The 26,252-nt window shown below is 49.5% G+C and overlaps 1 long non-coding RNA gene across 1 annotated transcript in view; it reads right to left on the bottom strand.

The window, feature by feature from the left end:
• The window catches only part of LOC139356873 (uncharacterized), an 85,294-nt gene that overhangs the window by 41,460 nt on the left and 17,582 nt on the right, over nucleotides 1-26,252 (bottom strand). The window contains exon 2 of the long non-coding RNA XR_011609355.1: nucleotides 6,060-6,208. This is a non-coding gene — a long non-coding RNA (uncharacterized lncRNA). The remainder of the gene's footprint in view (nucleotides 1-6,059; nucleotides 6,209-26,252) is intronic.

The raw sequence follows: 26,252 nt of genomic DNA, 5'->3' as shown, positions 1-26,252 counted from the left end.
ACTACTTTTATTCCCCACAAAACACACAAATGCATGAGAATATCTCCTCCAATGGAGCATCTACACTAATAGGAAGAGGAATGTTGTACTCCAAGTGTATCTGCAAACACGGTTTCTTCTGAAAATCCAAGCACATGCAAAGCAAACACAGGATATCACTAAAGCGCACAGGAGAGGAGCACCTCTTAGTAGAAAGAATGTATAGGACAGCTGGTTGGGAACATTACTTTAAAAAGTTTGTATGGAATGAGTTATCCCAGGGAGCCTGTTTGGTACCTGCATTAAAAGGCCATTCATTATTCTACAGCGAACCTTTACAGAAGGTCCACAGTAAGATCCCTGGAAATGGCATTCCTCTAGCGAATTTTCAATGCGCAGATTTCATTATCGATACAGCTTTGTAAGCAGTCAGGAGAGGGGTGGCTCAGAGGCCGAAAGCACACAGGTCAGGGCCCTCCTGTGTCCGACACAGCCTCGCCTGGGCCTTGCTTTCTGCACCGCCCAGGACTACTCTTGAGATTGTGCCGAAATGGATCTGTGCACGCCAAACAGCTCTTAGCAGGCGCTCAACAGCTGGAAGCAGTTCCACCACCTTCATCCCCCTTCTAACCAAATAGAGAACACCTGATACAGAAACAGGAGAAACAGATATTAAATGAGTTGGCAAAGCCAAAATCCACCCGATCTACCACTCCAAAACAAACGTACACCACTGCCCAGTATTGATGTGAGCCAAAAACATGGAAGCCCTGAGGGCCCACACTGACCACAGCCAGACACCACTTCTGCAAGAGAACCAAGCACACGCCAAGAGATCACCCGTGATGACCTAGGAGAGCAGCTTTGAGCAGAGGCAAACGTGAAGGAGAGGCACAGGGGCGAGGGTGCTGGGTGTGCCCGTCTTTGTGACCTCACTGAGATTGCTGACCTCTGGCCCTTGGTGTCCATCCTATGAAGGAGGTAGCCCCCCAATCCCTGCCTCCCTTCATCACTGACTGAGGCTGCCCTGAAGTCTCCCCGGGGCTGAGACTGCTTCTAAATCCAGTTAACTGCACACCCACATATAAAACAAAAAACGAAATATCAAGTATGCAGACAGGAAAAGAAAAATATGTGAATCTTCCCCTATTCAACAGGCATTTAAAAAGTAACAGGAAAATTGTGATAGTCTTTGAACCACCACCAGCTATCACATCCTGTTGACATGTTTTAGCTAATCAGGAACATCTTTACCAGGCACCTGTGTTTTTAGGAAATCAGCTGACAGATTCCAAATCACCTCGCAGCCTGTGACCTGACCCCCACTCATGAGCATCACCTCTCCAGCGGAACAGGCCCTGGACACCATTCAAATGGTGAGGAACAGGAACAAGGGTAGCTTTCCCTCAACACCACAAAACAAGCTCGACCCCGAGGAGCCAGGAGAACAGCAACGTTTGTTTAGACACTTTCCCACTGACCTTGTCAGAGCGAACATTCCCATCCCACGGCGCCCAGTGTTTTACTCTCCCTGGCATACCAGCAGCCGTCAACCCTCACAAACTCAAAACAGAGGCCAAGCTGACAGGAGGCCTCTCTCCATTCCCCACTGAATTCGCTCAGGACACAGATGTTTCCAAACACACACGGCCCTGAGTATTCCACACCTGGAGAACATTCAAACAGACGCTGCAAAGACGTTCCGCTAAAGAGAAACTCAGTTTCTAACTTCCCTTAGGGAAAAATATGAGGCCCAGAACTTTCCAGAAAATCAAGTCTGGAAGGAAACCACTCACCTCTGGCACTTCCTAAACCTGCCTCCCCCACAGGTGCTCAGGGATGTCCCCGCGCCAGCCCCGTCCACCCAGGACGGCAGCAGGGCTCAGGCAGCCAGCACCTGGGCAGCTGGCGAAGCAACGCCAGGGTGAAAACGTCATCCCAGGCACTGCTTCTCGGAGCCCCTCAGCAAGAAAAACAGAGGCGGGACAGAATTGAGGGCTGACTCGAGGCTGGGGAGCCACAGACCCGCACAGCTCAATCATCAGACACGCTCTGCTGTGCACAGAGCCCAGGGAGAGGCCAGCACAGAGACCCTCATGCCAGCTCCACGGGCCGGCGTCCTCCAGGGCTGCAAGTTTGTGATCACAGCTTCAGAATCTGGTTCCAGAATCTTCCAGAATCAAAGACACACCAAACTGTAAAGCTGCCAGGACAGCAGGGCCCAGGAGCAGGCTCAGGGGAGGACCAGGTAGAAACCCCACACACAGCACACACGTGTGCATGCTTACTCCACACACGCCACCCCTTCACCCAATACTATACAAACACATGTATGCACTCCATACACACCCTCAAATACACTCACCAAATGTGATGCGTGTACACGCTCCACACACACCCTCAAATACGACACACATGAACATGCTCACTCCACCCACACCTGCTAAATACACTCACCACACACGCACAATCGTGACACACGTGCACACTCATTCCAGACATCACACCCCTCACCAAGTACACAGGTGCACACACCCCCCAGTCCAGAACCTGCAGACTCCACAAGCTTTGGTTTCTCCCACTGTTTCATCACATGAGATCGACACACAGGTGTCATTTACTGACATCTAACACCCAGGGAGGCCCTTAGAACTGCAGTCACAAGTCGGCTTCATTCAGGCATTCATCACCAGTCTCCTGAAGCCACCTCCTGTCCCCAAGGGGAGCGGGGGCTGAGACCGGAGACGTCACTGGGCTTACAGATCCCCAGGCTGGAAACCCAGCGAAATCAGGAGGGCTCGGCCACGGCCCTGGAGGGAGACGGGTACTGGCCCAGGTATGCGGAACATGAGTCCTCATTTCCATACAGTGACACCTACGACAGCATCAAGTGAAAGCCAGTGGTTTGGCATTCCTGGGACAGACAGTCCTGGAATTACAAGGGAAGCTTTTTACTCCCCTTCCCTCTGAACACATGAGGTCCATGGTTCCCTCACATCTAACCCTGGGAATCGGAATCAGTGACTCCTTGTCCACCTGACCACCCAAGAGGATCCGCACACCTGCTGCAACAGCAGCACTGCACCTGGTCCGCACGGGAGCAAAGCAAATCCCACCTTTTAACTAAAACTGGATTATCCCGACACTGGCAGCCTGCAGTGTATATATCGTCAAGCCCTCACAACTGCGCCACCTGCAAGAGGAACACAAGCCCTTAGTCCCAGGTTCTCAGGACGGCCTGTGAGGTGGATGCTGGCACCTTCTCATCTCCCAGTGGAGAGGAGAGGAGAGAAGGCCAGGGTCAGGGCTGGCGTATCAGGAGGGTCAGGGTTCAAAACCCCATCTGCCTCACGAAGAAGCCCTTACTGTTCAAGTGACTTCTATCATCAGCCTTAAAAATGTACCACAGTTACCAGCAATTCTGAGTGCTGTTCCCTGGGACATCATAAGCAAACATTTTGTTAGAAAGGTTTTGCCAAATCTGCTTTCAAAATCCTATGTTATGAAATGACTAATGAAAATTTGAGCTATGAAATAAACCACATATTTAAATGAATCCCAAAATGACTATCACGAAGGAAGTTTTAACTTGATGTGAAAAATATCCTCTAAATGACATCAGCCAGAATTATCTTCTATCATTACTGATCCCATATGCTTAATGAATTATACAACATCACCTCAGATATGAAGTTAAAACCATTAGCTGAATGCACGTTTTAGCACAACCGAAGTTCTGCTCTAATAAGCAGCACAGGCGCTCTACAGAGGATTTTAATTGGGACTACAATGTGCACGATCATGGTAAGAGGTTTCATGATGGCTGTTCTCCAAGGTGCAACACAGAGAAACACCACTAACCTCGAAGACACCTGCTGATTTGTAACGAGATGACGAGAGACCATGTGGACAGAATACTCTAAATACTTGAAAAGGAGAAACAATGCAAGGAAAGAATCTTATCAGTTACTCTTGACATTCTTAGAAAAAACCGATTTCTCTTTTGGGATGATTAAAAAAGAAAATGATATTTCTGGATTTTTTTTTTTTTTTCTTTCTGAGACAGGGTCTTGGCTGTGTCGCCAAGACTGGAGTACAGTGGAGCAATCGCAGCTCACTGTAGCCTTAAGTGATCTTCCCACCTCAGCCTCCAGAGTAGCAGGGACCACAGGCATGCACCACCACACTCAGCTCATTTTTCTGTTATAGAGATTGTTATAGAGATGGGGTCTTGCTATGTTGTCCAGGCTGGTCTTGAACTCCTTGGCCTCAAGTGATCCTCCTGCCTTGGCATCCCAAAGAGCTGCCATTACAAGCATAAGTCAGCATGCCCAGTCTTTTTCTTAATTCTATAACAATTGTGCCACATTCAGAGAAAGTATAACTATTATAATAAGAAACTTGGTGAAGAAATATGTTGATACAAAAACAAAATGGTAACAATTCTTCATTTTTAAATTTGAGTTTGAATATTTGTTCCATTCATTCTACGCCACGTTAAATAAAAAAATGAAATTGTTTATACAAAGCAAAAGTGATCGCTCAAATCAGGTTTTACAAAGAAGTCCAATAGATTATGATTCCAAGTGTATGTTTATTTCTAGATTTTAGAAAGTAAGTCATAGCCAGCTTCTACAGTTTTGTTGCCATAGGCTCAAGATTAAATCAAAATGTGCGAACGTGCCGCCTCAGGGTGCGGCAGGGAACCCCATGCCCACCAAGCACGCATACGCAGAAATATTTTGCCCAAATCTATTTTCCAACATATAATTACAGAGGTCCCAGATATACTTTTCTCTCTCTCCCCACAAAGTATGTGAGGTCAAGTTTATCCTAGTATTCGGTAAAAAGGCTCAAGTGAAAAAGGTAACAGCAATGCTCAGGCGACTCACGCAGGCCCCAGCAGACGCTCTAGCAGAAGGGATGCGGCACAGGCGGGGCTGTGAGTGCACCCTCGCTAACCTGGCTAACCTCATGGTGCAAAAGCACCCGAGGCTCTACAGATTCCATTCCCAGAGTTAGTGGAAAACTCCATCCTAGCATCGGGATGCTCTGTGTTCCTAGATCTACCTGCTTTAAGATATGCGTGAACTGTTCTTACTCTACACACGAGACTCACTAGGAGACACTTTCAGATTTAGCCTAAGCGTACGATGTTTTATCGGAAAATAGACATTCCAGCAAATGCATTTCTATAAGATTTTCTACCTCTTTTCACTGTGGGGGAATAAAAGGTAACTTGCCTCCAAGGGTTGGAGACAAAGATGTTACTGCACACAAGAGCGCTGTGCACCCCGGGAACTGCTGCGCCACGAGGAATCCGTGCACCCTGGATGCAGGAGTAGCACACGAGGCTAGCACAGGCTGATGCCGGCCCTCTCCAGAAGCAGGCCTATCATCCTTCCTCCTCCCTCAGCCCCCAGCTCCCCTCCAGGCCTCAGTGGCTGCTGACAGGGCAGAGGCCACAACTAAAGGAGGCTCTCAGCTCCAACAGGGACAGGAGGCTCCAGACGCTGGGGACTCCACTGCTGCCCTCCGTGCCCACCCCCTCTGGTCCGCCCTTCTCAGGAGTCAGGCAGGGCCACTTTGAGCCTCTTTCCTTCTGTGGCTCCTACAAAACCAGTCCAGGGAGCCCAGGCTGCCACGCACACCAGGGATGCCCGGCACAGGCCACATGTCCTCATCCAAGCTCCTGGGACAAGAAGGGTCTTGCAATATTTCACTTTCTGGTTGAGCATCCCCAGCCTGAAATCCAAAGTGCTCCGAAGAGCATTTCCTTCGAGTGTCATGAGGGAGCTCGGAATGTTTGTTTCAGAGCATTTTGGAGTAGGGACGCTCAGCCTTAATTTGAACCTCTTCAAGGAAGCCACACACTGAAGCCCCCGATGTCCGCCCCACACAATCCCAGCGCACCATCTGAAGTCCTCAGCAACAACAGATTTTCTTTCTTCAAAAATAACCACAAGTCACATAAACTCACACGCAACCACAGAAGGGATTATGGACACCTGCACAGACTGGATGAAATTGAACTGTCACATTTTTACCTGGGTAATTTAAAGTCATTCCTCAAAACATACCTGTTTTACTGAGTTGCATTTTAAGGTGAACACACACAAATCATTTCAGGGAAACAAATGTCACTTTGGGCTGTGTGTGGTCTCTTGACTCCTGTGAATAACTTGGCGTTCACCCTCACTTCTGGATAAGGGAGAAGATGCCAAGAAATCTGTTAAAACAAAGACATGAAAACAAGATTAAGAAGGGTTTGAAAGGTTCCTCCTGACTCCCTGGAGGGGAGAGGAGGCCACCTGGAAGGCTCACAGGGGACAGGAGCACAGCCTCCTCAGTGCTTTCTACACTCAGCAGCGTCAGAAATTCCCGTAGAAGCAGAACACGTGAGAACCGAGACTGGAACACCCCAAAGAAAGGGGATGAGGGATCAAAAAAAAAGCATTCGTTCCTTAACAAGTAACACGGACAAGAAGCCGCTTCAAAGAACGTGTGAAAAGTCACTCACAGGCATTTCAAAAAATAAGGGTAGCATGAGATTGCTTGATCAGCTCAAACTGGCTGCCGTCCCTCAGGCCATGAAGTCCCTGAGATGAGCCTCTCAGTGAACAGAAGTCACTCGCATCTCTCTGCCAGAGAAAGTCCTACAAGCCGACATGTGACCTCACGAAACCTGGGCTTCAGCCCATCGACAACAGTGAGTCTGACATGGTACATCCCTCCAGATGGTTAAAGACCCCAGGGGCTCAGACAACCTCGAAGGACTGTGTCTGACCAGCCCCTTTCCAAGTTCTGGACGATTTTTTTTAATGTACTATAAGCAGCATGTTCCAGTAGAGACGTCATTAACTGGCTCTGGGTCCTCTTAATTTTGAAATTAGAAACATGCTTGGCCAAGCACGGTGGCTCATGCCTGTGATCTCAGTATTTTGGGAGGCTGAGGAAGCTGGACTGCTTAAGTCCAGGAGTTCGAGGCCAGCCTGGGCAACATTGCAAAGCTCCATCTCTACAAAAAAAAAAAAAAAAAAAAAATAAGCCAGGCATGGGGACATGTGCCTGTGGGTCCTGGCTACTCAGGAGGCTGAGGAAGGAGGATCGCTTGAGCCTTGGAGGTCTAGGCTGCAGTAAGCTGTGCTCACACCACTGCTTGGGCAACAAAAGTGAGACCTTGTCTCGAAAAAACCAAAGAGAAAAAGAATTATATACATGGCTAGGCCAAAATAAGAGGCCTGGTGGGACCACCTGAAGCACAGCTGCAAATTCTGGCAGGGCCTCCCCTGGCTTGATTTGTGGTGGGCGTGGGACCGCTCTGAAGGATAGGACCCCAGGCACCTTCCGAGACTAGACCTTATAGTACAACTTGCCCTTACTGGAAGGAACACTGGTCTTGGAGCCTGGGACACCCTGGGGCCGTGCCACCATCTCGAGGCCGCCATGGCACAAGGAGGCCCTAGCATCATGGAGCCTGAGATGTCCATCGGAGCAGGGCCCCTGACCTGAGGCCGCCATGCCAGGGGAGCCTGGACATCATGAAGCCTGGGACATCCTGGGGCAGTGCCACCAACCCGAGGCCGCTGTGACACACGGGGGCCCTGGTGCCCCTGAGAGGCTGCACAGCAGGTCCAAGCCCAGGCCAGGAGTGAAGAGGCTCCACATCCTTTCCATCCCTCCAGCTGAGGCCACAGACGTCTCGGAGCAGAAGTGCATCACCCTCAATGCCCATGGGTAAGTTTTTGGCAACAGAATCTGGAAGCATAAAAGATGGCTCTGGGTTGGTTGGTTGCTGGCTCGGACCAGGGCTCAGGCTTCTGCTTATGACCTGTCCTCTTTCCACACAAAACCTGGCTCACACCAAGCAACGTCTAAGTCCTGGAAGACCTGCTACACACAAGTGCAGTTACAAAGCGGAGAAACAGGGATGCCTGGAGGGGGCCGGGCGGGCCGGGCCGGGCTGTGCTCCAGTGGCACCGGGGTTTCTCAGGAAGACCCTGGGCACTACAGGGTCCAGGGCCTGGAACAAGCACCCATTCCCCGGTCCTGTTGAATATGAATCGGCTAAGGGCCGATTCCCTCGGAGGACTGAGCACCGCTCCACAACCCATACCAAGGTAATAACAAGCCCAGTACGAGCAGAAGGCTGGTGATGAAGACACGAGGACCAGATGAGCACGAGGCATCCTGACAGATCAGCCCTGGCACCGAACAAGGGGCGGACAGCCCCGCCTGTTCCTGACGCATCAGCCCTGGCACTGAGCGAGGGGTGGCAGCACGACCTGTGCCCCTGCAGATGCAGAGGGATGTGAGGGGGGCGCAGACCCGGCTTGGAGGCTAACTCAACCACCTCCGCTTGCACTTCCGTTCCTCATGGCGGGGAGGCGAGGCACAGGCAGCATTAGCGCTCACCTTGTCCCCGGGCTGCATTTTTTTCTGCTTATGAGTCGTGTTCGCTTTACGTGGACAGACATAGCCATAATAACGGTTCCCTGAGTATTTTGCTGCCTAAAGGGCTTTCAGAATTCACTTCCATCCTTAGGAAAGGCGGCCAACACCAGGTTGTCTCCCTTAAGATGCCATGTCTCATATGGGGAAAAAAAAATCAAGAGAAATCAAATAAAGGTCATAAAATATATCAGTTTCAACATTAAAATTTAATAGTATGCTTTAAATTGAAGATGAGTTAAGTCACATTTCCAAACCTCTGAAAGAAAAGTTACTGGGAGGGAGTGGTTTGCAACACACAGTTACAGGGAGGGAGTGGTAGAGGGGCCCAGGCTGGACCAGGTCTCAAACGTCAGTGCAAGGAGAAAGTCTGAACAAACGCTCTCCTGCCCTGCAGCTGTCCTCTTCCAAAACACACCAGTTATCTGTCAGTTTAGAACAAGGCCTGGGGAGGCAGGAGGGGGGCCTGGGAGGATCACCTAACAAAACCAAGCTCCTCACCCGCACCACGCTGAGCTGAGCAGCACACACAAACACCAGTAATTCTCCCCAGAGAGAAGACGGAAGGCAGCACACTGCCACACCAGGCGAGAAGACCGAGGGGAGCCAGAGGCACGTTTAATCTTGCTTGCATGGCGGAGGGAGGGGAATAACGCCACTCTCACTCAAGTGTTGCACAATTCTTTCTAGCACTGAGCAGCAGAAAACAAAAATTATAGATGCTTCCTCAGAGAAATGTTTCCCAAGAACTACACATAAATTACGTTCAAGAAATAGCATTTGAATGCCTCAAAGCGCTTTTATTTTTAATAATCTCCAAGTAATTCTATAAAACCAGGAATCACAGTCTCACCCAGCTCCAGGATCACGGCCCAGGTGACATGGGCACACACATCCTGAAGATCTAATGTTCAACTAAAGTGGGGGGAGTGAAAATGATCCTGGGTATAATTTACACTGACACAGGAAGGTGGCTGAGCCCGAAACCCCTAAACCAGGAAGACTGGCGTCCTGCAGAGGCTTCACCTCTGTCCTTCCCAGCCTCTGGGAACCACCACTCTCCTCTCTACTGCCACAAACGGCGCTCCAAGGTACAACCAGGAAGATCATTCAAAACTGAGGAATGTGGCAGAACAGAGCTGTCAGGAGACTTGAATCACCAACAACGCTGGTTACATGACCCAAAGATGATTAAAACCCCAGGCCCTTCAAGACTGAATGTTATCTATACTTAAATGCATTTAATCACTGAAACTAGGCCGCATAAAACTTAGAAACTAGGCCTCATAAAAAAAGAACTTAAAAAAATTAACACCAGGTGGCTCTGGATAGGGTCCCACCCTGCCTCGATAGGGTCCCACCCTGATAGGGTCCCACCCTGCCAATTCCTGAAACAACCTCATGGGGTCCCACCCTGCCAATTCCGGGGGTCCCACCCTGCCTCGAAGTTCCCGGAATCAACAACTCCAGGAAAAAAAAACCTCATAAGGTCCTGCTCTAACCAATTAGAACAAGACACCTTGCTCAGGCCATAGACCGACCCAATTACCACGCGCCTAAAGCTTTGTTTGAATTTCGCGCCCTAAGCTGTGTTTGAACTTGTGTTTGCCTATATAAACAGCCTGTAACAAGCAGTCGGGGTCCCAGGGCCAACTTAGAGCTTGCGACCCTAGCGCGCTAGTAATAAATAACTCTCTGCTGTGAATCTCGTGTCGGTGATCCTTCGCGGCGACCCCTGCCCAGGAGGGAATCGACAGTTCGGTTCCAACAATCACCACATTGGGGGGTTATTCCTTTGTTTTGCTGCAAATATATCCAACGGCTGTAAAAGGAAAAGGCAATTTGTTAAAGAAGCTTCTTGGAGTGTCTCAACGGGCCTCAGAGGCAGGATAAAAGGCAGGAATTCCTGGCAGAAACGCTCAGCCCAGGGCAGGCGGAGTTCTTGAGCACCAACCAAGGCAAAACAAGGTCGAAGACCACACCACACTCTCTTCAATCACGTCCTTCATTCCACGTGTCCTTCTATTTCTCGAGACTTCTCTGGGAGAGAGAATTAAATTGTGCTGAGCCTCTGAAAGCAAATGGAAACACACACCCGCAAAGTCCCTGCAGATGCTGAGAATGGGTGCAGCCGTCACAGCCCGAATGTCCTTTCCGGACCATCTGACCTGGCTGCGATCCAAGTATCCAAAGTGCAGGAATGTATGTCGGACCCGTGAAGCCAGGATTACAGCCACTGAAGGGCAGTTTTCCATCCCACCGCAACCGGCCTTGTTAGGGGCTTCCTCGGGGACCACTGACCTCACGCCACCACCCCTCAACTACTTCAACTAACTTACATCATGCCAGAGGCCTCTCCAGGCCGACCAGCCCTGCCCAAGTCCTGCTTCACGGCAAACCCTCCAGGCAAACGTCCTCAGCCTCCTCCAGGAGGCTGTGCTCTGATGGTGCCCTCACATTTACTTCTGTGGCTCTGAGACATTTAACTAGAGCCCAACACACCTCTTCCTGTTCACAGTATTGAGTTAACAGATTTTTATGGTGAACTTTCACTGGGAAGAACACTATTTCAGGAGCCCCAATGACCACAGTGAAAATGCTTTTTACCTCCCCTTACGTGACATCCACAAGGCCAGGTCCAAGGAATGTTCTGGATCTCAGAGAATGGCATATCCACTCGTAGTAAGTCTTGGTATTGTTTCACAAGCTATCAAACGCTGCCCCGAAGCAGGAAAAACCCCACAACGTGGCAGGGAGGGGCAACCAGCGTGAGTTCGAAGGCCAGACCTCGCGGGTCTGCTGACAGCGCGGCGAGGGGTAAACAATGCAGGGTCTAAGGTCAGACCACCCGGGTCCCGCTGACAGTGTGGCTTCAGGAGTTTCTTAAACCCTTTGCTCTCCAAGTTTCATGTCAGAAAAATGCGGTGATAACTGTGGCCACCTCGTGGGATGACGGGAACACACACAGTAACAGTGTCAGCAGGTGACTTGCTGGGCACGTGGTGAGGCCACACTGCTGTAGGTTGCCCCACATGAAATCCAATTCGCTTTAAAAAAAAAAAAATACCCCAAACCTACAATCCTATAAAGGTCATTAATCCTAGCTATCCCTCAAGGCATTGAACGAACAATAATGAGCCATCCATCCCCCTGCTGCTGACCTGCCTCAGCCCCACCCTCCGGAAACTGAAATCCCACAGCAGCCACTGCCTCAGCCCCACCCTCCAGAAACCCCGCATCCACACAGGATGAGGGCAGGAAAGGAGCAGGACTGTGTCTTGGGAACTTAAACTCTGGAAGCTGAGTTAAATCAGTGCCACTCAAATCTTGTCACCAACGATCTTGTTAAATTGGAAGATTCTGTCTGGGCATCTCGAGGGAACCTGAGGCTCTGCACTGAGTGAGGTGAGCACTCGTGCTGGAATGAGACGTCAGGGAAAGCAACCGAATCTGGGGTCGCAGTTGCCCGAGGCTTGGGTCCCACTGGAAAAGTGGCACCAGGGCCCTCGGGACAGTGGCGGAGGTCCCAGGAAGCAAGTCCAGGTGCAGAGACTCGTGGACCCAAGGCTTGCTCCAGGGCCAGGAGGGGCTGCTCCGCTGGCAGCCACGAGGCAGGCAGCCTTCGAGCTCCTCCACCTGCCGTCCTGCAGGCAGGGAGGACAGTGCCCAGACCACCCCAGGGCTCCCCCAGCCTGCCAGGCTGGTACTCTTACTCCAGCCACTGACAAGAGTCCCCATGTTCCAAGCTAGGTTGAAACAGTGCCCCAGGCCTCAGGGCACACGCACCCCTGCAGGGCCACTCCTACCCAACACCTGGGGATGGTTATTCCCACACATCCCCAACTCACAGCAAAACTTAAAAATGAAAGTCGGAACATATAGCCAGGAAACAAATGCTCAAGAAGCAACTCCAGGGTGACTACTCCTAGAACTATTGCTACTGAACATCTTTAAAAACATTTCCAGGGTGACTTCCTAGAGCTATTGCTGCTGAAAATCTTTCAAATTCTTCATTTCAAAATTAGCTTTTATTACACTGTCTCCCTATTCTACCCAGACTCTAGAAAACAAAATCATTACAAATTCCAATTCTATCTTATGGCAAGTTAGAAACACACATGTTTCCTCAAAGGATTCTACGTGTTTCCACGTCTTTAGTGGCTGTCTCTTTGTGAAAAAAGTAATTCTGTCTGGAAGCAAAAACCACATTAGAAATGCTCTAAGTAAGTTTCTTCCTCTTGTCAGGAGAGCAAAGCCACCGCCCTAAGCAGAGGTGAGGGCTCAACAGCTCCCAGGCAAAACCTTAACACACAATGGGGAAGGCAATTCATTTCAAGATAGTTACCAAGGGCCACAACGTGAGACCAGCATAGCCATGAAAACTGCAATCATTTCACAACAGAATGAAATTCATAAAGAACTGCTGAGAGGCATGTGATAAGTTACATAAATCACCGTTCCTTAAATTCTGACGGTTGACTAGAACAGAAGTAGCTTCACGGTACAGTTCAAACAGGAGAAAGGCAGGGAGGGGTGGTTTCCACACCACACAGGGCCTTGCAGGAAAGGGACACTCTTCCTGTAAACGGGAGATCCTGGGAGTGATGTGATAAACCACGGTGACAGGCACAGAACTGTGCAAGCCGGAGTCGCGGCCTGGGCCCCACCACGGAGCTTCTGTCCGTGAACGATGAGGCTCGAATGTCAGGCCGGGGGCAACCGAGGCAGTTATCAGGGAAAAAGAAAACGAGAGCACGGTGCGAGGCAAAGGTCTGAAACTGCGCAGCAACTTCGAGTCAAGTGGGACAAACTGACTCAAAATACAGGTTCTAAAAACACCACAGCGAGCTGTTCCTCAGCTCTGGAAAGGCTAAGTGACTATTGCCCACACTGAGCATCTGCTCCCAGAGACGACCCTGGTGACAAGTAAGGCCCAGCTCCTCCGAACCTGTGCCGAACCTCAGCAAGGAACTTTGCTGGTATCTTACGGCATATCGACATGTTCCTTTAAAATCTGATATTTCATCAACAATGCAGGCACCAGCTTTGACTCATTTACATTTCGATTAAACAAGATAATTTACACCCTGACCATGCCAGCTAAGAGTTTCCTACAATCTTGAAACAGAGCCAGAGGCTACAGTCTGCTCCTACACAACACTACGTCTCTACAAGTTCGATGGGTTTTTACTTTCCATGTCTTCACTTGCCTAGTGCTAGAAAGCAGATTAAAAACAGAAGCAGCTCTGAAACACTATTGAATGAGACTCAAATATCTTGCAGTCATCATGCTGATGCGATGTTTATTCAAGAGAAATGTTCTCACCTGTAGAAAGCAGCACACATCAACACGCACCGGTAACTGTCACCAGCATTCCAGATCATCTTCCCTTCCACGGCCACCTGCAGACCCACGGAAAGCGGGGTGACACGGCCGATTCTTGCAGCGAGCAGGCCAGGGTGCACTCAAAGTGCATCTCTTTCCAGAGGGCCGCCACAGAAAGTTACACATTTATTCCATGAATTAATGGCGCTGCACCAAACATTTCTGTAAGATTCTCTAAGCAAGCTTTTCCTTCTGCCTAAAATGGCCCGACACAAACTGAAAAAGCTCTTGGAGCTGGCAAAGACTTCAGTATCTCCTTAACTATTGTCATGCGAGCCCGTGTGAAGAGACCACCAAACAGGCTTTGTGTGAGCAACACGGCTATTTCACCTGGGTGCAGGCGGGCTGAGTCTGAAAAGAGTCAGCGAAGGGAGGTAAGGGTGGGGCCGTTTTATAGGATTTGGATAGGTAAAGGAAAATTAGTCAAAGGGGGGTTTTTCTCTGGCGGGCAGCAGTGGGGGTCACAAGGTGCTCAGTGGGGGAGCTTTTTGAGGCAGGGTGAGCCACGAAAAGGAATTTCACAAAATAATATCATTGCTTAAGGCAAGGACCGGCCATTTTCACTTCTTTTGTGGTGGAATGTCATCAGTTAAGTCCAGGCAGGGCATTTGCACTTCTTTTGTGATTCTTCAGTTACTTCAAGCCATCTGGGCATATACGTGCAAATCACAGGGGATGCGATGGCTTGGCTTGGGCTCAGAGGCCTGACAATGATAATCTTCACTTCTAAGGTGTGGGGTAAGATCATATAATCCCCAACTCGGCTCCCGATGCTGCGTCTGGCATCCAGCAACAGCACGTTCCATTCCTGGATTACATTTGAGTCAAGAGTCCACAGTGAGAACGATTTCTGGTGAATGAAACACCAGGCAGGAGGGCGATTCCGATGGGCAGCTCTTCACACACAGCCCAGGAGCTGGGGGGAGGGGGAGAGGAAGAGGCCGACGCGCGTCCACCATGCTCACGCCCCCTTCGATGCCCCCCACTCCTAGAGGCCCGGACCCAAGGGAAATCTGACCTGAAAATGGGCAAACCCTCACTTTGGCAGAGGGACAGGGACTCGGGGCCACACCTTGACCTCAGAGCAACACAAGTGCAGACACAGTACCCCAGGACACCCTCCCCACCCAAATTCAAGGAAGAAAACCATCGCCTCGCACCTTTGCGGAAACCCCGGCTGCTGGAGCAGATGCCTGCCGCCCGGTGTGTGCAGCCTCTCCCGTCCCACGTTCCGGGCTCAGCACCTGTGCCTCAGTCCTGGCACTGCTCGCCACACCCACAGGTGTGCCAGGAGGGGCAGGTCCTAAGGCCTCGAAAACCTGCAAGGCGAAGGGGCCGCTCACTCCAGCAGGAGTCCAGAAGCAGTGACTGCAACAGCGTCAGGGGGTGAGAATTCTCCCCTCGGTCTCCGAGTCTCCAGTCTGTTGCCCGCCAGAGTCTTCTGCCAACCGCGAGGCCCAAGCTGGGGGGCACATTTGGTTCTGACCATTTCACTTGTCAAGATCAATACTGCAAACATATCCAATTCATCCTGTCACTAAAAGTGAAATAATCCGCTATCTCCATCACAGATGACGCAGTCAGGTTTCCATTACCGGGGTGTTTTTCCTTTTTTTTTTTTTTTTTTGAGATAGAGTTTGTTCTGTCGCCCCAGGGTGGAGTGCAGTGGCGTGATCTCGGCTCACTGCAACCTCTGCCTCCCGGGTACAAGTGATTCTCCTGCCTCAGCCCCCCAAGTAGCTGGGATTACAGGTCCCCGTCACCGTGCCTGGCTAATTTTCGTATTTTCAGTACAGATGGGGTTTCACCATGTTGGCCGGGCTGGTCTCCAACTCCTGATCTCAGGTGAGCCACCTGCCTCATCCTCTCAAAGTGCTGGAATTACAGGCGTAAGCATCCACGCCCTGTCATTACTGGTGTAATTTCTAAGCCACTCTCTCACACCCACTCCCATTTTTTTTTTAAACCAGCTTTATGGCTATCTTTTCCAAGAGAACCAGTTACCCATTTGAAGTACAAATAAGACACCATATTTAAAAACCAAAAATGCCAATTTGCACAGAAGTCTCCAAATACCCAGTCGATTTGAGCCTTGAGAGTAAGATCAAGCTGTTGGCTGAACACAACTTTCCTATCCATCTGTCTGCCTGTGAGTTAGACACAAGGATGAAGCCACGAGCTAGGGACATAAAGGCAGGAACCACTAAGGCAGCCGAGACTCCAAATAAAAGCTTGAAGGACCAACACAAAGGGGATATTATTTTGAAGCTTGTCACAGGAACAGTTGGGAAGATGTTCACATTTTTAGAATTTTCATAGTAATAGTTATAATTTACAAAGAATTTAAAATTGTGTAGTCATTATTTTGCTTTTTTCTAGATGTGCCCCTCAACAGGGTTGCTAGCTATAATTCTACATCACAGGATTCAGAACAGTACCCTTTTGGAGCAGATGCCTGTAATCAAAGAATTCCGCCTGGTCAGTTCACTTTAAGCGTGAGACGCCCTCCTCTCCTCCTTCCTTTTCAGAACTTCCAGAGGATGAAACAGGGACCTTCTCAGACGTCCCACGGTGCAGGGGGCCAGAGGGGAAGGCAGCGGCAGCCTGAATGAGGCGACCGGGAAATCACATTCCACAAACAGAAATTCTCCATGTGCTTTACATGCGCTGTCTCTGAAGAACTATGTCAGTCTAACAGTCACTGGAAAACTGTATTCAAGTGTCATTTCACATTTCAAGCAAAGAAAACAGTGGTGGGGCATGAGGGAAAAACATAGCCATGTGTTCCGGGATATTAAATAAGCTTTTTTCTGTTATAAACGTATAATTATACATTCTCAGATTTCTGTATAATTGATATGCTTCCTAATTAGCAGACATAGTAATAAAAAGTGAATTCCAAGTGTAAGATCGGAGGACAAGTTCACATGACTTCAGGATCTGCTACTGGGTTTCAACTTAAACTGGTTCTGTGTACTGGTAACAAGGCATGAGAGTCTGTGTGAGAGTCTGTGTGGCTGTTATCAGGGTTCGTTTGGCTCCGTAGCAGAGGATGTTACACTGTTATATTATCTTCTACAAAAAATCCTGAAAAAATGAAGGCTGAATAGACATACACACTCTCCCAAAATAATCCGGATGTCCACCGATATCAAAAACAGATGAATTACTGTTTCCATCATGGAATATTCCATAGCAGTGAAAACAAACTATAGCCCCAGGTGCCAACTAGGATAAAGAAAATCTTTTAAATACGCTAAAAGTGAACTGACTAGGCGGAATTCCTCGATTACAGGCATCTGCTCCAAAAGGGTACTGTTCTGAATCCTGTGACGTAGAATTATAGCTAGCAACCCTGTTTAGGGGCACATCTAGCAAAAAGCAAAATGATGACTACACAATTTTAAATACTTTGTAAATTATAACTATTACTATGAAAATTCTGAAAATGTGAACATTTTCCCAACTGTTCCTTTGACAAGCTTCAAATACCTGGCATTGCTCCCCACACCCACAGGTGTGCCAAAATAAATGAAAATATAGTCCAAGATAGTAGAATCGAAACCTGAAGATGTACGAGCTGTCCCTGCCTTGCTATCTATACATCGTGTAGAAATTTAAGAGCAGGTAGTGACACTGCAAGGCTCAAACTAGCTGCGTATTTGGAAACTTCTGTGCAAATTGACATTTTTGGTTTTTAAACAGGTGTTATTTGTACTTCAAACAGGTAACTGTTTAGTTTTCTTGGAAAAAATACAGCAATAAACCTGGTTTAAAAACAAAAAAATACGGGAGTGGGTATCAGAGAGAGCTGCTTAGAAATTTTACTAGTATCATCAGGGAGCAGTGGCTCATGCCTGTAAAATCCCAGCACTTTGAGAGGCAGGCTCCACAGGGCCTTTGAGGGCACTGGTGTCCTCTGCTGCCTTCCTGCTGGACTGACCCCAAGACATTCACTGGGTTTCCACCCCTGTCTCATTCAACATCCCCCCAAGGGTGGTCTTCATCCCCGTCTGGGGCTGAGCTCTGCCCCAATTTCCTAAATCTCTGCCTTCAGAGCCTGAAAACACCCATGCCCAGGGTAACCTTAAGTCCAAGTTTACCCCAGAGAGTCCCGATTTTATCTGTTAACCCAGCATCGCCTTAGTGATAATTTATCCTGTAAATTCCAACTGCCTTCACACCTCACCCCTGCTGTGTCCCAGCAGACCCCACTCAGATGCACCTGCCCCAGACCCCACAGCCAGGTCTGTGCATGCTGCCCTGCTCCGCCCATGTGGGGACCACCTCTCTTTCTTGAGGAATCAGCTGGCGATCATTTCCTTGTGGAGGGCTGCCCTGACTTCCAACCCTCTCCGGCAAAGACAGAAGCCGTCCTCGGTACTTCCCCCAAAACTCAGGCCAAGTATGAAGATGGCGCAGATGCTAACTGTGCCTGGGATGCCATGGGCAGGGTCCCCAGATGCTCTGCACATGGCCCGGGACACCGCCTGAACACAGTAAGTGCTGAAGAAATAAAACGGATGTGCGCTGACCTCTGATAGGGCCTCCTTCACCATCCACATCTGTCTCCCCCTCTGGACAGTAAAATCCACAAGACGGGGAGGGCTTGTCTCACTCATCTTCAAACTCCCAGGGTCACCCTGGCAGGTAAAGGGGACTCAAATGTCTTCTGAAGGCAACAGCTGGTTAGCTGCCGAGTTAAAGGGTCTCTGGAATTCAGAGCTCTGCGTAGGAGTCCAGCACACTTTAATATGAATGACTCCAACCATGGCAGAAGTGGCTGTGGAACCAGTGCTAACCAATTCAGGGTTTGTTCACTGTTTCTCAGTTCATTATCACAACTCACTCTAACAGAGCAGCCGCGCACAGATCCTCAGACATCTACAGAGTGGGACAATGGCGCCGAGTCACGTGAACATCCCGTTGCAGACTGGGAGACACCGGTCACACGAGGACCCAGGGAGAGCGCAGACCTCTCGTTAAATTGGTTCCGTGTAAACAGCACTCCCTGCCAGGCCCTTTCCTATCTGTACAGCTTCTACAAATTCAACTCTCGCACCTGACACCAAGAATAGTGTATACCCCCATGTGAACGCCACACTTACCTCCCAAAATGACCCAGCATGGCCCAGTACAAACCATTTCAACATAAGGGAACTGGAGGGCATGTGGGGCTTTCTCGAGTCCCTGCTGCCTCCTGATGGGAAGGTCCAATGCTTCACACCCCTAGTGAAGAGCGGGTCTCTTCGGCCCCCTCAGAATCAAGAAAACCCATGTTCACTTTCTCAAGACCACACACAACCGAGTCACAAAGCAGGGCGGAACCTCGACTCTCTGGGTTCAAGTCATGTCGAGTTTACAACCTGCTGCTGTGAACACTGCAGGAAATGATGAGCCTGATTCCGGCTTTGACCTCGAGCTCATCAGCATTAACTAATTTCACTTTCCAGGACCAACTTCAAAGGCCTGCAAAGCCAGACAAGGGAGAGGAGATGGAACACGCCCTCAACCCCAGACCTGCTGCAAAAGCACACACTTGTCAGATGCGTCCCAAGGTGCACAGCATGTCCGATGTCTGTTCACGTTCAGCGACCTGCAGGTCTTCTATGTGGCATCAGCCTCCTGGGCACTGGGGACATGAAGTGTAATGGCAAGTCCCCTCTGCAGCAAAGGTGAGGTACAGGGACCCAACAGAATAGAACTGACCTTTTTCTGACAGGCTCAAAACAGAAGAAAATACTGTACAGCCAACCTCCCCTCACACAGGTTTATTTACCTGTGACTCACAGGCCATGACAGACAACTTCAGGTTTTTACCGATTCCTATTCTCCCCATCCAGGAAGGCTTTGCTTTTAATATTGTACGAACTTGCCATTTTGTAGGCCAAAAAGAGCAAATATTGGCAGTTTGCTACGGTTCAACCGAATAAAATATGATCATGACCTTTTGTGAAACCATGAAGAAAAGGTGGATATCTCAATATGTGTTTCCAGACTGGCTTTGTTCCTGAAGCACCAACTCTTTTCACTCAGGATTTTAGACACTGAAGAATAAACATCAATATCCCACCAAGGAAACCAAAAGAATGAAATAATTTTGCATCCACCTTGGAGCCTTTTTAGGACAAGGCAGGACACAAACTTTTAAAAAGCTGCAGTTGTCCCTCTGTATACACAGGGACATGGATTCCATAACACTCCCCGAGTTTACCTAAATCTATGTATCCACAGGACCGGCGGCCACCCTATGGAACCGCATGTAGGAAACGTCGGCCCTCCACAAAGCCAGGGTTTCTCAGTAAGGGTTAGGTTGGAAAAAAAAATTAACAGAAGTGATCCTTCGAAGCTCAAAACCCATGTCGTTCAGGGTCAGCTGCATTTACTACTTGTGTCATATCTGAGGCCTGAAAGCCATCATTCTCGATACCTTAACGTGACGGTTAACAAACTAACTGTTCATTCTGATAAGAGGAAGCAGCTTATTTTTACAAGCTGACAATGACAGTGGACGCTGCTACGGTGAATGGAGAACAGACCTAAGCAAGCACCAAGGCTGGGGTGACTGCCTGTGCTCAGACCCACTAGGGCCTGTTCCTCCATATCTCTCTGCTGAAAGGGATAACTCCTTCTCCCCCACAATGAAAGGGCTTTTTTAAAATATTCACACGAGAAGTGCTATGAAAAGCTGAAAGGTCACAGATAACATTTTTAAAAATAAACATTGATGTAAGCATTTCACAAGCCCATTATGAATAAAAAAAACAAAAACAAAAACGGTATTAAGTTGCTGGGTGCAGCGGCTCATGGCCATAATCCCAGCACTTTGCGTGGCCGAGGTGGGTGCATCACCTGAGGTCAAGGGTTTAAGACCAGCCTGGCCATCATGGCGAAACCCCGTCTCTAATGAAAATACTAAAATTAGCCAGGCATGGTGGCAGACGCCTGTAACCCCAGCTACTTGGGAGGCTGAGGGAGGAGAATTACTTGAACCCAGGAGGAAGAGGTTGCAATGAGCCGAGATCATACCATTGCACTTCAGCCTGGGCGTTGAGTGTGTAACATCATCTCAAAAAGAAAAAAAGTGTAAAGTTTTCCTTCCAATGAACCTATCATTCAGCCACCGAGGTATCCTATAGCTACTTATTCAGCCATGAGATACACCACAGGAGACATAGGCGAACAGGACACAGTTCCTCCCTGAAGGAAGGCTGCACCCCAACAGAAGGCAGGCACACACTGCGAATGGAATCGGCGTAGGGAACACAGATGCTGCTGCAGGTGGAACTGGCTGCACAGAGCACCCGCTCAAGTGTCTGAGAAATAAGGACCCGTTGGTGGCATCACCTTCCGCACCTCAGCTGGGGCAGTGGGGAGCCTGTCACCACCACCACCCGGGGCAAAGACCCCCAGAACCGCTTGAGCTTACAAAGTCACCGAGGCGATGACCGAGCAATGCGCGTGGAGTGATGCGAACACGCAGACGTCAGGGCCACGCGCAGCGTTCGTTTTGTGCCTCGACCTGAGCGTGCCTTGGGTGCCCAGATGGCTGGTTCTGCATTATTTCTGTGTGAGATGCATGTTTGCCTCTGGACTGAGTGGAGACCCATCCTCGCCGGTGTAGGGGGCACCACCCTATCCACCCAGGGCTCGAGTAAAACGGCAAGGCAGGGAAGACTGGGCTCACTCCACCTGTCTGGCTGATGGGCCAGTGACATCCGTCTTTTGCCACCCGTGCTCCTGGGTCTCAGCTCCTCAGACCCAGGTGGGATCTGCACCCTCTACTCCTCAAGTCTTCAAGCCACACCGTCCCAGGACTCTAGCTTGCAGGCTGTGGGTCCTGGGACTTCTTGGACTCCGTAGCCCCTGCAGCAAGCCTTCCCCTGGAGACACACGCACACGTGGCTGGCTGTCTCTCTGGAGAGCCCTGACTAAAAGCTGCCCCTAAAACAAGTGGTCTTCAGAGTTTCTTTCATAGCCCTAAGATCCCAGCGCCCCTCCTACAATTCTAAACGGAAAGATGAACGGAGACCAGTGGACAGAGGTGTGTGCCGAGGACAGCGGCGCTGGGCAGGAGGGCACTAACGCTCTCGCTAAGCAAAGAATCAATGTTGCTTTCCACAAAAAAGAGATCAGTAAAGATTTCTTCAAACAGAAATGAGTTTCATGATTTGCTCTTAATACATAAGAAATCATGAAAGTAGGCCTATTAGCAATTACGTAAGTCTTTAGAGGCCCTTGAACTACTTCTGTCCCTTTGTGTTTTTATACAAAATAAGCCTGAGGTTAAAGAGAATAACGTCACTGGCCACAGCTGGGGCCACGCGAGGACACAGCTTATACCCATGAGGTCCCTGGGTGCCCCGAGTCCTTCCCTTGCTATTTATGGAATTATGGGAGAAACCAGGAGGGTCTGAGCATGGACCTGGCCATGCCCCCAGGGGCCGAGGAAAGCATCCATCTGTCCAGTCTTCCCTCCACCCCGCGGTTCCCTCCTACCCGGACTCTTGGGCTGACGTGGCTCATGCACTCAGCAGCGCATTCATTAAGTGTTTAGCTTTGCATCACGAGGGCCTCCTCTGGCCTCCTCTGACCACCCCTGGACCTGCAGTCAGCACTAGTCTGCAGGATACGCGTGGACAAGGTTGATGGATCACGGCCTCCAACGAGGAAGGTGCCAGGCAAGGAGTCGGAGACGCCGGGGATGGGGCAGCACTCACCCGGGGAGGCGAAGGCCTGCAGCGGCCACCACTGAGGACCTCCCTTCCCACCCTGAGGGCAGTTCACCCAGGGAGGCTAAGGCCTGCTAGCACCGGCCACCACGGAGGACCTCCCTTCCCACTCTGAAGGCAGCTCACCCAGGGAAGTGAAGGCCAGCACCGGCCACCACTGAGGACCCTTCCCACCCCGAAGGCGGCTGTGATCACGTTTCCCATCGCACTAAGAGACCCCTGTATTGAGCACAAACCTTTTCAACCTTCGAATCAATAAAGAATCACAACACGGACATTCCCTCAATCCAAATGACCAACCCACAAAACAGACACGCAATCATACACATTTCCTGTGGGAAAGTCAGTCCCTCCCTGGGGCCTCGCGCCAGGGGTGGGGGAGCATCATGAGGAGACGCCCCAGCCCCAGCCTGGCTCCTCCCCCTACAACTCCTTTTCCCTCTGCCCCGGCCCCTCCCCACCCCCTCCTAGCTTCAGAGGCTCCTTCCTCAAATTCTTTCCCCTTGATGAAGTCATTCATTCCCAAAATACAAAGCAAAGGCACGGGGGCTCAAGAGAAAACCCACACCGTGGCCTGTATTTTAGATTCTCATAAGTTTGAGAATAACCAAGCAAGAATCTTTGGCATCTGAATGTGGTCTGAAGGCATCTCAGCACAATGCCCGGCACTGGCCCGGAGTGGATCATGGGTGTCTCGGACGTCTTCGTAACTCTACACCAATTATTTTGAAACATCACTAGCAGAATAGAACCGTGTGAATAGTTACTTCTCTATTAAAAGTAGCAAAAGACTCCAAGCTGCCCTCAGGGAACATCCTTCCCACGAGGAGTTTCTGCATCGAGCCTTTCAGGCACAGGCCTCGCCCCCGGGCCCAACTCCCTCATCCCTTCTCATAAAGTAGCAAAGACCGCGGCAAATAAAGCCAGTGAAGGAGTCGGTCCCACACAAAACGAGCTCCAGAAGCCACAGCCACTCTCCCAGTGTGGGAGCCAAGTCCAGAGACCTGGAAACCCCAGCGTTCCCAGCGAGGAGGGCAGAACAATGCCATTTCCCCCTAGTTTAGGAAGACAGCACCCCACGTCCTCTGGCCGTAATAGAAGAGAGACTTCACATAAATGATTAGAATGAATCCACCACACACAGAAAGTGGGCTAAGGGCTAAGACACCCATGTACATGCCCAGCAAAAACACATTAAAGGAACACACAGATAAGCAAAGTTCTCCTGTTATCCACGAAATATTCAGAAACAAATCCAGCAAGCAATCTCTTTGCAATCAAAAGAGCAATTCAGAGGTGCAGATTAAAAATCAAGATACAACTGAACCCCGAATACACCAAGAACCAAGCTCCACGGAAGTGAAATCACATCACCACCTCCCAGCTGAAGGAAGCAGCCCTGGCCACTGGCCAGCTGTTCACTCGTGGGTCAGTGAACGAAAGGCAATGCTGTCCAGGACAACGAGGAGATGTTAACCTGAAAAGGGCAAAATCGCAGAGGCTGGAGGGACTTTCCAGGTAACCCGGCCCCCTCAGTGGACAGAGGACCCCCGTGGGGCCACAGAGCCCAGAGCTCCAGTGTGTACGGGGCAAGCACTCAACTGTAACCCTGATGATGTCCGAACGCCTTCTACGTCTCTGTCCCATTAACAGGGAATCCGTGAATGCTAAGGAAATCTAATCCATTTCACAATACATTTAGATTTTTAACAAATTAAAGATAAACAGTGAGAAACTTTGGGAATTAACCAAAATATAGTTCACTGAATGCCCAAACTCAAAGTTAGTCTCCAAGAGGTGATAAGCTGTGTGTGGTGGTTCATGCCTGTAAATCCCAGCAGTTGGAGAGGTTGAGGCAGGAGAATCACTTGAGCCTGGGGTTGAAGGATGGGGTTGCAGTGAGCTGTCATTGCACTACTGCACCCAGCCTGGGAAACAGAGTGAGACTGTCCAAAAAAAAAAAAAAAAAAAAAAAAAAAAAAAAAAAAATTTTAAAGGAGTTCAAACGAATTTGCCCATACCCTTTAAATTTTCACTTGGATACATGGGGTGATCTAGTTCCTTTTTCCCTTGCAATACATGAATAATCTAACAAATAATTAAATATAATCTAACAATTAAATGGAAAAATTTATTTTCCCATTTCATTCTTCCCTATTTCAGGGAAAAACTTAAAATTATTCCCTCTTTCAGGGAAAAGCTAAAAATCATTTTAAACCTTCCTTCCACAAAACAGTATACTCAGTCATCTCTATCTGCTTTATAATGTGGAATTCTGCTTCACATGTCTACAATACAGTTTTTGTTAAACAGCGTTTATGTAGACAGGCAAGAGAGAAATACTTGGTCTATGTAGAAGCAGCAGAAGACACGTTATAACAGAAAAGGGAGAAGATACCACACCGCGTGGATCATCCGGAAATTCTATCCTAATCTTGTCCACACACACAGAAAACACCCAAGCACGTGCCTAGTGTCCAACAGGAGCACAGAAAGGACAGGGATCGCTCCAGTTGTTTCATGACCAGCCCCACTTGTCACCGCCACATAACAAAATCCGCGTGGCAACTTCAGCACGTTTCCTTCACGATTCCACAGAAATCAGGCTGAAGAACTGAGAGATGTTTTGCCCACCTTTAAAACCCAAGTGTGGGACTCAGAAATAAATCCATTATGGGTTCACTTAACTTTTCCAAATTTTTACTTGGTGAAACATATAAAGTTCTTGTCAGTTACATTAAGTTTTTCAATAATTTTTAAATGCAAAGGTCGGGCAAGACTTGTAAAGAAGTACACACATATGGCCCGGGACAGTGGCTCACACCTGTAATCCCAGCACTTTGGGAGGCCGAGGCGGGCGGATCACGAGGTCAGGAGATCGAGACCATCCTGGCTAACACAGTGAAATCCCGTCTCCACTAAAAGTACAAAAAATTAGCCAGGCATAGTGGTGGGCGACTGTAGTCCCAGCTACCCGGGAGGGAGGCTGAGGCAGGAGAATGGTGTGAACCCGGGAGGCGGAGCTTGCAGTGAGCTGAGATCACACCACTGCACTCCAGCCTGGGCGACAGAGGGAGACTGTCTTGAAAAAAAAAAAAAAAAAAAAAAAAAAGAGGTACACACACACATGCCAAGTTCTTCTCTCAAAGAGACGGGCCCTTTTATAAGATTCCAGATGTAAATGTGGTTGTCACCCTTCTTTTGAGAGGATGGGCTGTTTTAAGCATGAACAGACTTTTCCTCCATGCTCCCAGGATGCACCATGGGGGACAGTACTGCCGCCGCCTCCCCAGTCTCTGCTCAGGGCGGGGCAAGGGGAGCTCATCTGTCTCCCACGTACACCGTCTACAGGGCCAGGTGCTCAGGAGGGAGCTTCCAGGACTCGCTGTAGGCATTCGTCAGCAGGGCAGGCAGTGCCTCGTGCTGATGGGCATCCAGCAGTAAGGGGGTCTTGCACTTCACTACACCTAGGCCCAGCCCCAGAGGGGAAAGAGACACCTGTATCGTAATTAATGTGTATTTATAGACACACAGAGATTCTGCAGTGCATGGCGCAGAACTAGAAGGAATCGTGGAAATAAGAGGAAAGACATTTGGTTACGACTGGCAGAGCCACCTCAAGCCTCGGCACTTCCTGCTGGAGCCCTCACTGACCAGACTCCTTCCGGGGTCACTGCCGCTGCCTTGCCCAGCTCACGACAGGG

This window comes from Macaca nemestrina, chromosome 10 (genome assembly GCF_043159975.1).
Source record: "Macaca nemestrina isolate mMacNem1 chromosome 10, mMacNem.hap1, whole genome shotgun sequence".
Taxonomy (NCBI): domain Eukaryota; kingdom Metazoa; phylum Chordata; class Mammalia; order Primates; family Cercopithecidae; genus Macaca; species Macaca nemestrina.
Note: the sequence above shows the minus strand (reverse complement) of the source record. Positions and strands in the feature narration are given on the sequence as shown.